We start from the raw sequence: 13,481 nt of genomic DNA on the forward strand, positions 1-13,481 counted from the left end.
ATAATACGTTTAAGGTTTGGCTATTTGAAGGGGAAAGTGTTGTTCATAGGTTCTATTATTTTTACTACCTGTACACTCTTCTCAACATAATCTATTAGCAGCATAAATTTTATATATGCTCTTCATCCACTGAAATAAAACTTACAGGATAATTTTCTTTGGTAATAATTGTATCTCCATAATTTTAAGAAGATGGGGTCACTAGGCATTCATTCATAGCCCACATTTTAAAAAAAGGAATGGCAGTGTTTTCCCAATGTCATTTCATTTCCAGTCACTTCATTTATTTCATTTGTGAATAAGTAATATTAGATGAAAATCAGAGATGAAATTTCCTTTGAGAAATCAAAATATATCTTCTTTGAGTATGAATACAACATTCAAGAAAATAACAGAGACAAACAAAAGAGCTGAATACGAGAACAGCCAACTTAAATGTGAAGACTGCTTATTTTCTTCGTTCTATTCCAAAGGCAAGAGCAGGCCACCTGAGGGGAATGTGATTGGCTTGGTCTACAGTTGCTGGAATTGATCTGCCTGTGGTCTTACCACCCACTCCCGGGGCTCGCTTACCCCGAAGCCCACTCCCAACCATCTCTCTAACTCCTGCCAGATTTACATTCCTAAAATACCAGTGCAGCAGAGTGGAAGAGCTCTGGAGCCAGAAAGACATTGTTTGGAATCCTGTTTCACTTATCATATCTGTGGCTTTAAAGAAATCATCTAACATTTTTGAACATCAGATTCCTTTATGTATAACATGAAGATACTGTGTAAAATGAAGTTCATTTGACTGCATAGCTGTCAAAATTGTAGATACGTATGTAATTACCTTGCACACAGAAGCCCCCTTACATGTTGAAAATATTTCAACAATGAAGAAGAAGCTTATGGTTAAGAAGAATAAGATGATGAAGAAGGAAGAAGAGGATGAGTAGAAGAAATTTGCATCTTCAGAAATTTGTAATTGCCATCTCTGTATATTATATAAGGACAAAATTAATGTGTGAGTTGTAAGATGCTCCATAGCTCTGTCCTTCTTTCTAATGAGCACAGTGTCTACTACTCACAAGGTATTTTTTTTTTTTGCTCCAGTGAGATGGGAGCAGATGGGCTACTGGGATGATGGGCTACTCATCCCTAGCCTACCTGGCTCTATATTAATTTTTGTCTTAAAACACTTTGCTTCAACCACTTCTACATTGTAGAAGAGTCTTTTGGGTTGTTAGCTACTATTCAAGTTCCACTGATTTTTTTTCTTTTTTAGATTATGAAAGTATGATAGCAGATTTACAGGAGACTTGGAAAATACAGAACAAAGTTACATGTAGTTCCACTATATATTACAATCATTTAAGTAGATAAGATGTTTAATTGGAGTTTCAGTATCAAATGCTCAAAAATTAATAGAAAGAAAAATAGAAAAGTAGAAGGATACAGTAGACCTGAAAAGTACTCTGAACCAATTCAATGTAATGAAGGTTTATACAATTTTCACACAACAGGAGGATACAAATTCTATTCAAGTTCCCATAGACTATAAACTAGGAGACACTGGAACATATCCAGGGAGATAAAACAAAGTGCAAACATTTCATGGTTTAAAGGTATTAAAATCCTACATAGTCTGTTCTCTTATCACTGTGGAAATTCCACTGATTTTTTAAACTTCAACTCAGGCATCCAGACTTTTCTTTCAAGGTGTCTGTAAAATCATAAATTTCAAGGCTACACCCATAGTGAGGCACCACAAGCTATGTCCCTGTGTCAAAGAAATACTGAATCCAATGAAAACACATGAAAGCTTCAAAAGAGCTCCCACTGAATGATGTTATCTCACAAGGAAGCTACTTTTTAAAGTTTTGGGGGAAATGCAATTCATATAAAACATTTTTCCAAATACTCAAATACACATCGATATTAAATCAATATTGCAAAATTACACAAAACTTATACAACTGTTGTATCACTAGGTTTTCAAAACTCCTTTCTAATCTAATGCTTCTGTAAAACTATGGAGAAAAGTCAGAATTAGAAACTAATTTATATGTGAGGATATTTGACAATAAAATGATTAACCACAAAATATTTAATCAAAAGTTGTAACAATACTCTATCCCACAAAAATATTAGCAAACGTGTACTCAGATGATTGTAGAAAATAGGAAAGCTAGTGCTCCTGTAAGCAAGAATATCAAGAAATATCACCGTGCATTTCAAAGCTATGTTACACATTTATAATTATATTGTTTAAAAGAATATCTCCTTTTTATTTCTATTTAACAGCTTTGCTCACTCAACCTTCATTTCATAATTTATCTTTGCAGGAAACATAAGCAAATACTTCTCAGAGGCTATGATTTCTTCAGTTCTGTAATGAATTTCTCTAAATATCCATTTCCTTTTATTTTATATAGGATTGTATTATTTTATGTCTCTTCTCCACACTACCCAGGTAACTTACATAGAGAAATCAATATTAATGCTAAGTTTAAAGTATACTTTTCTGCTAACAGTGACAGGAATTCAGGACACAGACCAGCAAAATGAAAATAACTCTAAATGCACGAGGCATACGTAGGAGGATTTTCATAGAAATTCTACTTTATTTTTACTCTAAGAATATAAACTACTTCAAACACATTGGCTAACTCATTCATTTGGAACTACAAGACAAGGTCTTATTGTCAACATATCTTACTGTCTAAATTTAGAGTTGAAAAATCTTACCTGAGTTTTGTTAGTATACAGTTTTTTTTTTTTTTTTACAAAACTGGAAATGTATGACAAGCTGCCAGGAGAAATAATACCAATGTGGGAAACAGAAGAGGGAGGGAAGAAATCACGTCCACTTTAAGAAGAAACATCCATTCCCTCTGTTTTCCAGACCTATGATAGTTTTGTTTTGGATCTTATAAGCAACTGTCTTTTTCTTTGCTCTGAAAACAACACAGGTTCTGCCCCAGCAGGAAAATATAAAAATTAAATAAAAAGCCACAAGGTTATTAAGCATCTTACCCTCTGGGCTGGCTGGGCTGCTCCGGCGGCTCAGTGTTACAGACACATGTGTAAACAGGAGAATTCCCTGCATCCTTTTCTCATCTGTATAGCTCTGGGGTCCAGGCCAACAGGATTATTTCCAGCATTAAGGCCACTCCACACTAACTCGAAGAAGATTCCCATTGGTTGTGAAGTTTTATCAAAACCAATACCACAACACCCTCCGTGGATCACAAGTGAGCGATCCGAAAGGAAATCGTTTGACTGTTCCCTAACTCAGCACCGTAATCCAATGCTTCTACACAACCTATTTGAAATTTTACTGTGCATAATAAAGGGAGAAACACTCACCCCTTCATCACCCACCAGTGTGTTTAATGTTTAATAGCAATTTGCATAACTTGCAGCAGTAACAGAAAAATTGGCAAACAAAAAGAATCTATCTGCAAAAGATTTAAAGAAAGATTATAATGCAGATGACAGGAACAATAGGAAGCATCATTGGTTCAGTCTGATCTTTATTAGACTGTGTCCCCAAAGAAAAAAGAATATGTAATAAACCACTTGGGTATAGAAATCAAGATACAGAAACCGTATGTCAGAACCTTTGATTTCAGTCGTGTAGGCAAGAACTGTGAGCTGCAGACTCCTGGGCCCCCAGAAAGAGCTCTCTGGCCCTTGGCCTGGGGGAAAAAAAACAAATGGAGTGACCTTCCAGCGACATGATGCAGCTGTCAGGAAGTGTTCTGATGAATGGGTGATGGCAGACCACAAAAAATTTTTTTCTAGTTGAATTAACAGCATGGAATGTCCAAAGTTTTTTTCAGAGGAGAGGGCAGAAAAAACAGTCACTGTATTCTTATATTAATAAATAGCATGAAAACAGCATTTGAAAGTTAGGGAGTTAATATTTTCAAATGATTTTATTCTTTCTCCCTTTTTAATCCAGAGGAATATTCTTGGCTGTATAACCTGCTTGTGCTTAGCCGCTCAGCTATGTCTGACTCTGTGCAACCCCATGGACTGTAACCCGTCAGGCTCCTCTGTCCATGGGATTTTCCAGACCAGACTACTGGACTGGGTTGCCATTTCCTTCTGTGGGCAATCTTTCTGACCCAGGGATCAAACTTGCATCTGGGGTGTCTCCTGGATTGCAGGCAGATTCTTTACCTGCTGAGCCATCGGGGAAGTCCCAACTGTATAACAGATCCGTCATCTATTTTCTAGTGAAGAGCATCCTTTCATTCTTCCTGATACAATGGAGGGGTGACCTCTCCCCCACAGAAAGTGAACCCTCTGAGGTTTCCTTCCATCCTGTCTTTTCAGAAGATGTGCTCAGTTACTATACCCTTCTCTTACTGAACTCTCCTTTCCTCTGGGTTTTCCCCATGAGATCTTAAACACCATCAGTTCTTCAGCAAGTCTCAGGTATGCCAACGGATCTTGCTTTCAGGTGGGTCATCGTCCCTTGGAGTTAGCGTTCTCTTCTGTTTCACGGTAAGATAACTGAAAGACATCCTTTCAGCCAAGAACTCCACTTAATCTGCCCACTACTCCCTTTAGCTCACCAAAGTGACTGTCTCTGAAAACACATACTTGCCCCTCCACACACACAGGCACACACGTTCACACACAGGCACTATTTTTCATTTCACAGACTCCTCTCAGCCTCTGTGCTACTCGGCACCTATGTGGCCCTTGATATTGCTCACCACAGCACCGACGTGAAGACTTCTCGGATCTCAGCACTACATCCTCCTGGTCTCCCTTGTGACCGCTCACTTTTCTCTCCCCTCCCTCTGGAGGTGGCCCTTTCCCCCTCATCCTTACATCCTTCAGTGTGTCTACATGTAAATCTATTACCTCTCTGGATAATGTCCCCATTCTAACGGTTTCAATGATCACCTTTCCTTCCAACTGATTTCCAAATACTTACATTTGGATCCAATCCTCTTCTGAGTCTCCAACACTCATATATATCAACACACTATACTCTGCTACTAGAAAAAATGACAATATAGCATCAAGTTATTTAAAACTGAAATCATCATCTTTCCATGGACTAGCTGCATCGTTTGCCTTAGTAATGCCAACCTGTCTTACACTTTGCTAAAAAAAAAATATATATATATATATATATGTGTGTGTGTGTGTATATATATATTCTGGATGTCATCCTTGACTTCTATCTGTATTCAATGCAGCATCAGTTGCTTTTGACTTTACTTCAGTAATCTGCCCAGTCCTCTCTCTTCCACCTGCAACAATCCTGGTTCAGGTAACAGTCATAACCTGTCTGGATCACTGCAGTGTCTTCCGAAATGATCCCTCTGCCTCCAAGCTTGTTCTTCTACATCTTTAGTAAGAGCTCATGTTGTGTGTGTTAAGTCACTTCAGTTGTGTTTGATTCTTTGTGACCCAGTGGGCTGTAGCCCACCAGGCTCCTCTGTCTATGGGATTCTCCAGGCATGAATGCTGGAGTGGGTTTCCATGCCCTCTTCCAGGGGATCTTCCTGACCCAGGGCTCGAACCCACATCTTTTATATCTCTTGAATTGGCAGGTGGGTTCTTTACCACCAACACCACCTATGAAGCCCTTAGTAAGAGTTACAGTTGCTTATTTCTAATACTCCTGCTACTTGAAATCTCTAATGATTTTTAACCGTCTTATCAAATCCCTTCTTCAAAATACATTTGCCAGAATGCAGTGTTTCTTGATTAATGTTTAGTCTTCTATGCCACTATCCAGTCTCTCGAGCTAGAAATAATTTTATTATTCTTGAGTCCTCATTCCTCTTCACCCTTTGAATATGACAACACACTTTCATAGCAAATCCTGAAAGAATGTCTATTTGTCTATCTCCACTTCATCTCCCCCAGCTCTTTTGAATTCACACCAATCAGATTTATGTTTTAACACATCAATTATTTTACTGGCAAATTTGTAAATTAAGCGAGTAAAATCTGACTGTGTATGGAGGCACTGTCTCAGTTGGAACTGTCGAGTGAAGGCTCTCTTGTTCCACACAGCTTTACTTTCCTTGAATGGGTCAGAATGTGGAGTAGGTGCCCTGCTTTGTCCTTATGGCCAAACCTGGCTCACAAATGCTTTGTTGACTGACACATGGTACCTCTCAGCATCGTAGAAACAAGGTTGTCCCTCACCTCCGTCTTAGTTTAGACAGTGCACTGCCACTATGACTTCTCACACACACACACACACACACACCCCATTATGTTAACATTCCACATCCCATAAAAAGGAAGAGGCGCCTAATTAAAAAGGAGGAGAAAATTCAGCCTTGGAGTTTTCATAATTTGCTGGCCAGTTCACAATAGCTTAAGGCACTCTGCACACATCATTGAAAGCTGATTTTTGTGTTTATTCCAGTTTCACTTTATATGTTAGGTCTTCCCGGTGAATTCTGATATTTGCTCACCAGTATTATTTCTCTACTTCCTCCCTACGAAAAGAATTTTTATTTTTGTTTGGGGCAACAGTGTAGTCAGGTTAAAAAGCAGAACAAAAAAACACCTTATGTTACCAAGACTCCCAGTATGAACACACTCGGCCACACAGTACGACTTTACCAGTGAGATGAGAGTGAGAGTCTGAAGAACATTTTTGGGGAAGCTTTGTCTTGCTCATGGGGCTGCCTCTTCATTCTCTCTTCTTCCTTCCATGAACAGGAGGCTCGAAGTGGAGAAGCAGTGTTTTTTTTTTTTTTTTTTTAACATATTTATTTAATTTTAGCTGTGCTGGGTCTTCCAGAGAAGGCAATGGCACCCCACTCCAGTACTCTTGTCTGGAAAATCCCATGGACGGAGGAGCCTGGTGGGCTGCAGTCCATGGAGTCGCTAAGAGTTGGACTCGACTGAGCAACTTCACTTTCACTTTTCACTTTCATGCATTGAAGAAGGAAATGGCAACCCACTCCAGTGTTCTTGCCTGGAGAATCCCAGGGACGGGGGAGCCTGGTGGCCTGCTGTCTATGGGGTCACACAGAGTGGACACAACTGAAGCAACTTAGCAGCAGCAGCGGCAGTGCTGGGTCTTCACTGCTGCACAGGCCTCTCTCTAGTCTCGGGGAGCAGGGCCTTCTCGGGGTTGGCTTCTCTTGCTGTGGCCCAGGGGCTCTAGGGTACATGGGCTCAGTAGTTGCAGCTCCTGGGCTCTAGAGCACAGGCTCAGTAGTTGTGGCGCTCGGGCTTAGCTGCTCCAAAGCTCGGGGGATCTTACCAGATCAGGGATCATACCCGTGTCTCCTGCATCGGCAGCGGGATTCTTTACCACTGAGCCATCAGGGAAGCCCAGAGAAGCATTCTTTAACTGATTGTAAGGTCATGAGGTCAGGACTTAGATGGAAGTCACAGTGGGAAGGGCAGGAGGAGCTGGGACCGCAGTTAGCTCATGTGGACTTTGGGGATGGGAGGAGCAGAGAAGTCATCCTTGTAACCCACTGGCATCAGGTTTCTCCTCCGGCCTTCTTTATTAGCGTGGGAGCTGCAGGCCAATAAAGAGCTGTAACACCATCTAACTGCAGGAACGATGGGGAATAAGTTCTCATCAGAATGGACTTTCCTTGGGATCCTTATCACCTAGTTGAGGAAGGCTGAAGAAACCATGAAACTGAAAACCCCCGCAGCAACCTTTACCCAGTTTTACAGCTGTTTCTCACCATCTCCACGAGGCCTTTCCTGATTCCCACGGAAAGAGTTGATGCTGCAGCCAAAGGCGATGTTCATGACTTATTTACATGTGTGTTTCCTCAGCTAACTGTGAATTTTTTATTATTATTATTTTTATTTTTAAAAATATTTATTTCAGCTGTGCTGGGTCTTCATTGTTGCGCACGGGCTTTCTCCTGCTGCAGTGAACAGGATCGACTCTAGTTGTGGTGGGTGGGCTTCTCCTCCTGGTGGCTTCTCTTGTCGCAGAGCAGGAGCTCTAGAACGTGGGCTCAACAGTTGTGGTGCATGGGCTTAGTTTCCCCAGGGCATGTGGGATCCTCCCCAACCAGGGGTCGAACCCATGACCCGTGTTTGTGGGTGGATTCTTAACCACTGGATCACCAAAGAAGTCTCGTAAATTTCTTAAGGATGTAATGCTGTGTTTGTCTTCCAATCTTTTGCAAATAGGAAAATAAGTCAATGAGTAAACGAATGAAGGTATAAATGGATAGGTGAATAAATGTATGGATGACCTATAAAAGCAATGAAGAAAACAAAATTAATGAGGGTATCTCAAGATGGGGCAACTTGTAGAGAAAATGAATTAGAAAGATATACTCTAAAACACTGAACTAGTGTTTGGTGATTTAAAATTTTTTCCTTTTTTCTGTTTGTATAATTGAAAGAGTAGTGTCAAACATTACACGTGTATGCCTCTCACTGACCAAGTAAGAAAAACAGAAATATTGACAAAGTATGACAAATGGAAAAGATTTTCCTGTGGACCTTGGATTCAGCTGTTTTGTTAACTTTTAATTGTTACAATTTTAATATCATTAACAGTATTTGTAGGTTATCCTAAAGCAACATATAATTGCCTCAGTAATGTTTTATAAATGAGGGGACTGACATTCTCAGAGACATGACTTTGAGGTCTGTCTGATACCAGGGCCTCTTCTTTTTAAAATATGTTCTATCAGGGATCTGATTTACTTTTATTACATCTTTTGCCTTAACTTTTCCCTCAATTGAAAAAACACAAATAGAGTTGGCTTTGTATTACAAATTGTACATTGTGCTTATAAAGAAATTCTGGACACTGTGAGACAATAATTTCCATTTCTAGAACAATGAGAGAGAAGTAATACTTTCTCTAACTCAGCAGTGAGACTCACACATTGACATGCAGATTTATGTGACTGATGGATGTGGATAGGCACAAGTTAGTTTAATAAAAGATGTGGCTTCCCAGCCTGTCTCTTGATTGATGAAGGATGTATTTGTAGAGTGACAGTGTGCGCCATGATTTCGTGCATACTCGTTTCTAATCTGATTTCAAATCACCTAGTGCATTTCAATCAAAACCAAAATTGGCTTCCTTGCAGAAAAAAAGGACACTGTATATAAAGTGCTTAAAACAGACCCAACATTAAGTAAGTAAGGCTATCATTAGTGCTAATTATTTTTTAAACCTTTTATTTTCTGTTGGGGTACAGCTGATTAACAATGTTGTGATAGTTTTAGGAGACCAGGGAAGGGACACAGCCATACATTTACATGTATCCATTCTGCCCCAAACTCCCCTCCCATCCAGGCTGGCACATAACATTGAGCAGAGTTCCACGGGCTATACAGTAGGCCCTTGTTGATTCATTTTGAATACAGCAGTGTGTACATGTCCATCCCAAACTCCCTAACTATCCCTATTGTTAATTATTTTTTTAAAGTAGTCTGTTGACTTAATTTCAATGTCTTCAAAATATTTTAAAGCAAATTTTTTGTATTCTAAAAAGGAGCGCACATGTTTACTAATTAAATAAATTTAAAAAATGAAATAAAAAAAAATCTACAAAAAAAATAAAAATAAAAAAAAAAAAAAATAAAAAGGAGCAGGAAGCAGATATGAGCACAATCAGTTTGATGATATAATTTCTTTTGTTGCCTCTCTGCATGGGAGCTTCATGGTCATGATCTTGCTCTGGTGCCCAACTCATAGGCCTGATGAAAACAATTAGATGTATTACTTGGGCTTGTATTAAGCATGTGGTGAACTTCTCAGTGAGACTTTGTGAAATTATAATAAATTCATCTTTGTGAGACTTTGAACAATCCTTGGGAATACGTACTTATGAGACAATGGTCCAGAGACAGTAATTTCCTTTTAAATCATCAGATATATTTTACATAATTAGGATTGAACATTTAGTCATTGGGTGTTGATCAAGCTCATAGAAGTCAGTTTGTCACCTCTTAATTAATCACAGTGTGATATACTTCACGGTTTGGAAAGATTTCTCAAACTCAGCACTGTTGACATTTGGACCAAATAACTGTTATGTGGACCTGTTCTGGGCACTGTAGGGTGTTTAGCAGCATCCCTGGCTTCTGCTCATTAGTCACCAGCAGAACATCCAAACTGTGATGACAAGAATGTTTCCAGACATTGCCAAATGTCCCCTAAGGGGCAAAAACTCTATTGGTGGAGATTCTTTGTTTAGAGTGAGGGAGCAGTGGGAGGGTAAGACTAAGACACGGCTTCACTCTGCGAATAAGGAGCTGTCAGCTGTGGGTAAAGGGATTCTCTCATTCCCAGCCTTGTTTTCCCCATGTATACAGCCAGGAAATTGGACTGGATACTCCCATTAGGCTTCTTAATCTCTTTCTCTTTCACACACAGAGACACACACACACACCACCACCACTCTACTCACACTTTTCAAACACAGTCCCTTATGCAATCTGTGCATGTTAGGGTAATCAAATGCAAAGGGAATGAAAACAAAAATGTTTAAACATTACAGAAGACATTTTTACAGCAGGGAACCCATTTCTAATTCGTTTTACAATGTTATGATCAACTTTTCTTGGTAACTTAAACTCCAGAATGACCACATATTCAAAAACTAAAGAGCTTCTCCTTGATGCGTCTAAACTGATAATGCCAAGAATCATTTTTTCTTGAGAGTACAATTTAACATTCAGCGAGTGAAGTGTAACAAAGCGTAAAAAGTATGGCAAAGCTTCAGGAAAATAGACCCTGAAGAATGAAGAAAAGAGACTCCACTGGTAGTGAAATACACTCAAATAATCTACTCAAAAATAAGACTTAAAGTAAGTGTTCTTGCCTGGAGAACCCCAGGGACGGGGGAGCCTCGTGGGCTGACGTCTATGGGGTCACACAGAGTTGGACACGACTGAAGTGACTTAGCAGCAGCAGCAAAGAGCCTGTGGTATCTAGAGCTTGCTTTCCTGATCTCCATGCACACACCACAGTGGGAAACCTCCTGAATCAGGCTCACAAAGTCCTTGTCCGGGGTCCCTTCAGGGGCCAGGTCTGCTGGGTAAACAAATGTCCCCTCTACAGCAGCCTCCACTGACACCAACACCTCACCTGCAACACAGGGAGGTAAGGATTCTTCTGAATCTGCAAAAACAGACGCCAACAGAGCCTGGCATATGTGTGCATGTGTGCGTGCTAAGTTGCTTCAGTCATGTCCAACTCTTAGCAACCCGATGGACTGTAGCCCTCCAGGCTCCTCTGTCCATGGGATTCTCCAGGCAAGAATACTGGAGTGGGTTGCCATGCCCTTCTCCAGGGGATCTTCCCAATCCAGGGATCGAACCTGCACCTCCTGCGACTACTTCATTGTAGTTGGACTGTTTACTGCTGAGCCACCAAGGATGCCCCTGGCATATAGCGTACACTCAATTAAATGGCAGGTATAAAAATAACGGTAACATCATCATCACCATTATCATATAGATTTGACTATACAGCAAACATGAAAGAAGTGAATGATATTCTTTTTATTCTAAGCACTTTAAAGGAGGAAATGTCCCTCAGGATTTTATTTAATTCTGGCAAAGCACTATTGCAAAATTCAAATCTTTTTTATTTCCAGCTATTGTAAATTAGAGTGTTACAGTGGCAACTCTGAACTGCCAGAGGGGAATTAACCTCTGATAAAGATCAAGCATGACTGAGAATATTAAACTCTAACACAGAAGCAAAAGATAAACAAAAACATTGGTTTAATTTAAGTAAAAAAGAACTATGTAGAACCACTAGCTAATTAAATAAAGACACCGATATTTTCAATACATATATCCCATTACCCAGGCTTAATTTCTACTGACTTTGGAAAACTATGGGAGAAAAGAAATAAACAATTGAGGTTCATATTTTTTTTAATATTTTTGAAGGCAATTTTATTTTGGTATATTGCTACACAATAAGTATGCAGAGATGTATATGTTAATTTTTTCATGAATTTTAAAATGTTCCAAATCAATAAAAACAGAAATAATTTGGTGATGAGTCAAATAAAAATGTATAGTTTAATCCAATCCTGGAAGTTCAAAAATAAAAATATGCTAAAATTGTGCCTATAAACATGATTAAACATCTTCCCAAGAGAATTCAATGATGACAATGTATTTGGTAGGATAGTATAAGAACAGGACTATAATTGTTTCCTCAAGGAGAAATTGCATTGTTACTGGTTCAGATTGGAAAATTTAGACCAGAAAATTTATCTTTCTGGTTACACAACAGAAAATTAACAAAAGATAACTGTAATAAAAGAAGTTTGTGTTTTTACAATCTTTTGTTGATTTTTTTTTTATAAACACTCAGAATGCTTCAGGACTATTCTATTTATAATATCTCTTAGATCTCAAAATTAAAATTAATTAAAAATAATTTTAGTGATAATGTATATTATCACTTTACCTGAAATAATATACAAGGCTTGGCAATAAGTGTTGTTATGAAAATCTTTTAAAATACCCATACTGGATACTTTTGCCTTCTATTTATTCTGCAAATCGTCATACATGACAAAGTCAAATGACACTGCCAGCAATTAAAAAAAATAACAATTGTATTTTAGTATTTTGACAGTTTACAGTCATAATTAACCCAAGAAATTATTTTTCACATTGGCTTTCAAAATGTTTTTAATGTAGTAAAAGCCTTCCTTTTAAGAATAAAAAATACAGTAATATTACACAGAAGTCTTGTATGTCAAAAGTGGAATTTCTTCCATTAATGCTTGGAGAAAGGCTTGGATACCTGCCCACTTGGAAAGTCTCCTCATATCTAATTTCCTCCAACAATGGCCCTTGGAGATCATCCACAGACTCCCCAGACTCTAAGGAGCACTTTGGAAAACAACTAATATAATAAAGTCATTATTTTACAGATAAAGAATCTTGACTTCAGCAAAGAAAAATTACATGTCCAGATTTTTTTGTCCACCCACTCAGCCTTCTCATGTTAATTTCTTGAGTACTTAAATATGTTTTGGTCATAAACATTTATTACATAATTAATGGATATTTGAGAGATTAGAAAATACAAATAAGCATAAATAAACTATTATCCCTGAACTCCATGATCAAATAAGTAATGAAGACATCTTGTTATGTACCATTCATGATATCATTAATTAATCACTACAGATGACCAATAGATAATTTGTATTTCCTTTATCATGGTGGTGTTGCCCTGTATAACTAACTTTTATTGATATGGTAGAGTTTCTCTTCGATTCTTGGTAGAGCATGTCTCTTAGCAAGGTCATCCATATACTAACTACTTCTCGCTCATCTGATGTGATTAGCATAAAGTCATTTTTCTGACACAGGTCCAGGCCTCTTCAGAATATATTATGACAGAGAATAGGTGAATTAACATAGATCTACAGTAAAACTGTCCATTTCAAGAGAATACAAAATGTTTCTGTCTCAAATAACATCAGCAAAATGGTAGGTTAGGCAATTTTTGAAGTTAAAAAATCACTGACAAC

At 38.5% G+C, this 13,481-nt stretch overlaps 1 protein-coding gene across 10 annotated transcripts in view; it reads right to left on the minus strand.

Moving 5' to 3' along the window:
* Positions 1–3,253, minus strand: part of CCDC102B (coiled-coil domain containing 102B) — a 340,996-nt gene extending 337,743 nt beyond the window's left edge. For 9 of the 10 annotated variants that reach the window (XM_070361705.1, XM_070361709.1, XM_070361704.1 and 6 more), the window contains exon 1: positions 3,019–3,252. The gene's annotated coding sequence lies outside the window, so the exon portion shown is untranslated. Of the gene's footprint in view, positions 1–3,018 lie in introns of all 10 variants that reach the window. The other variant, XM_070361701.1, reaches the window with a different exon arrangement.
* Between the last annotated feature and the right edge of the window lie 10,228 nt (positions 3,254–13,481).

This window comes from Bos mutus, chromosome 24 (assembly GCF_027580195.1).
Source record: "Bos mutus isolate GX-2022 chromosome 24, NWIPB_WYAK_1.1, whole genome shotgun sequence".
Taxonomy (NCBI): Eukaryota; Metazoa; Chordata; class Mammalia; order Artiodactyla; family Bovidae; genus Bos; species Bos mutus.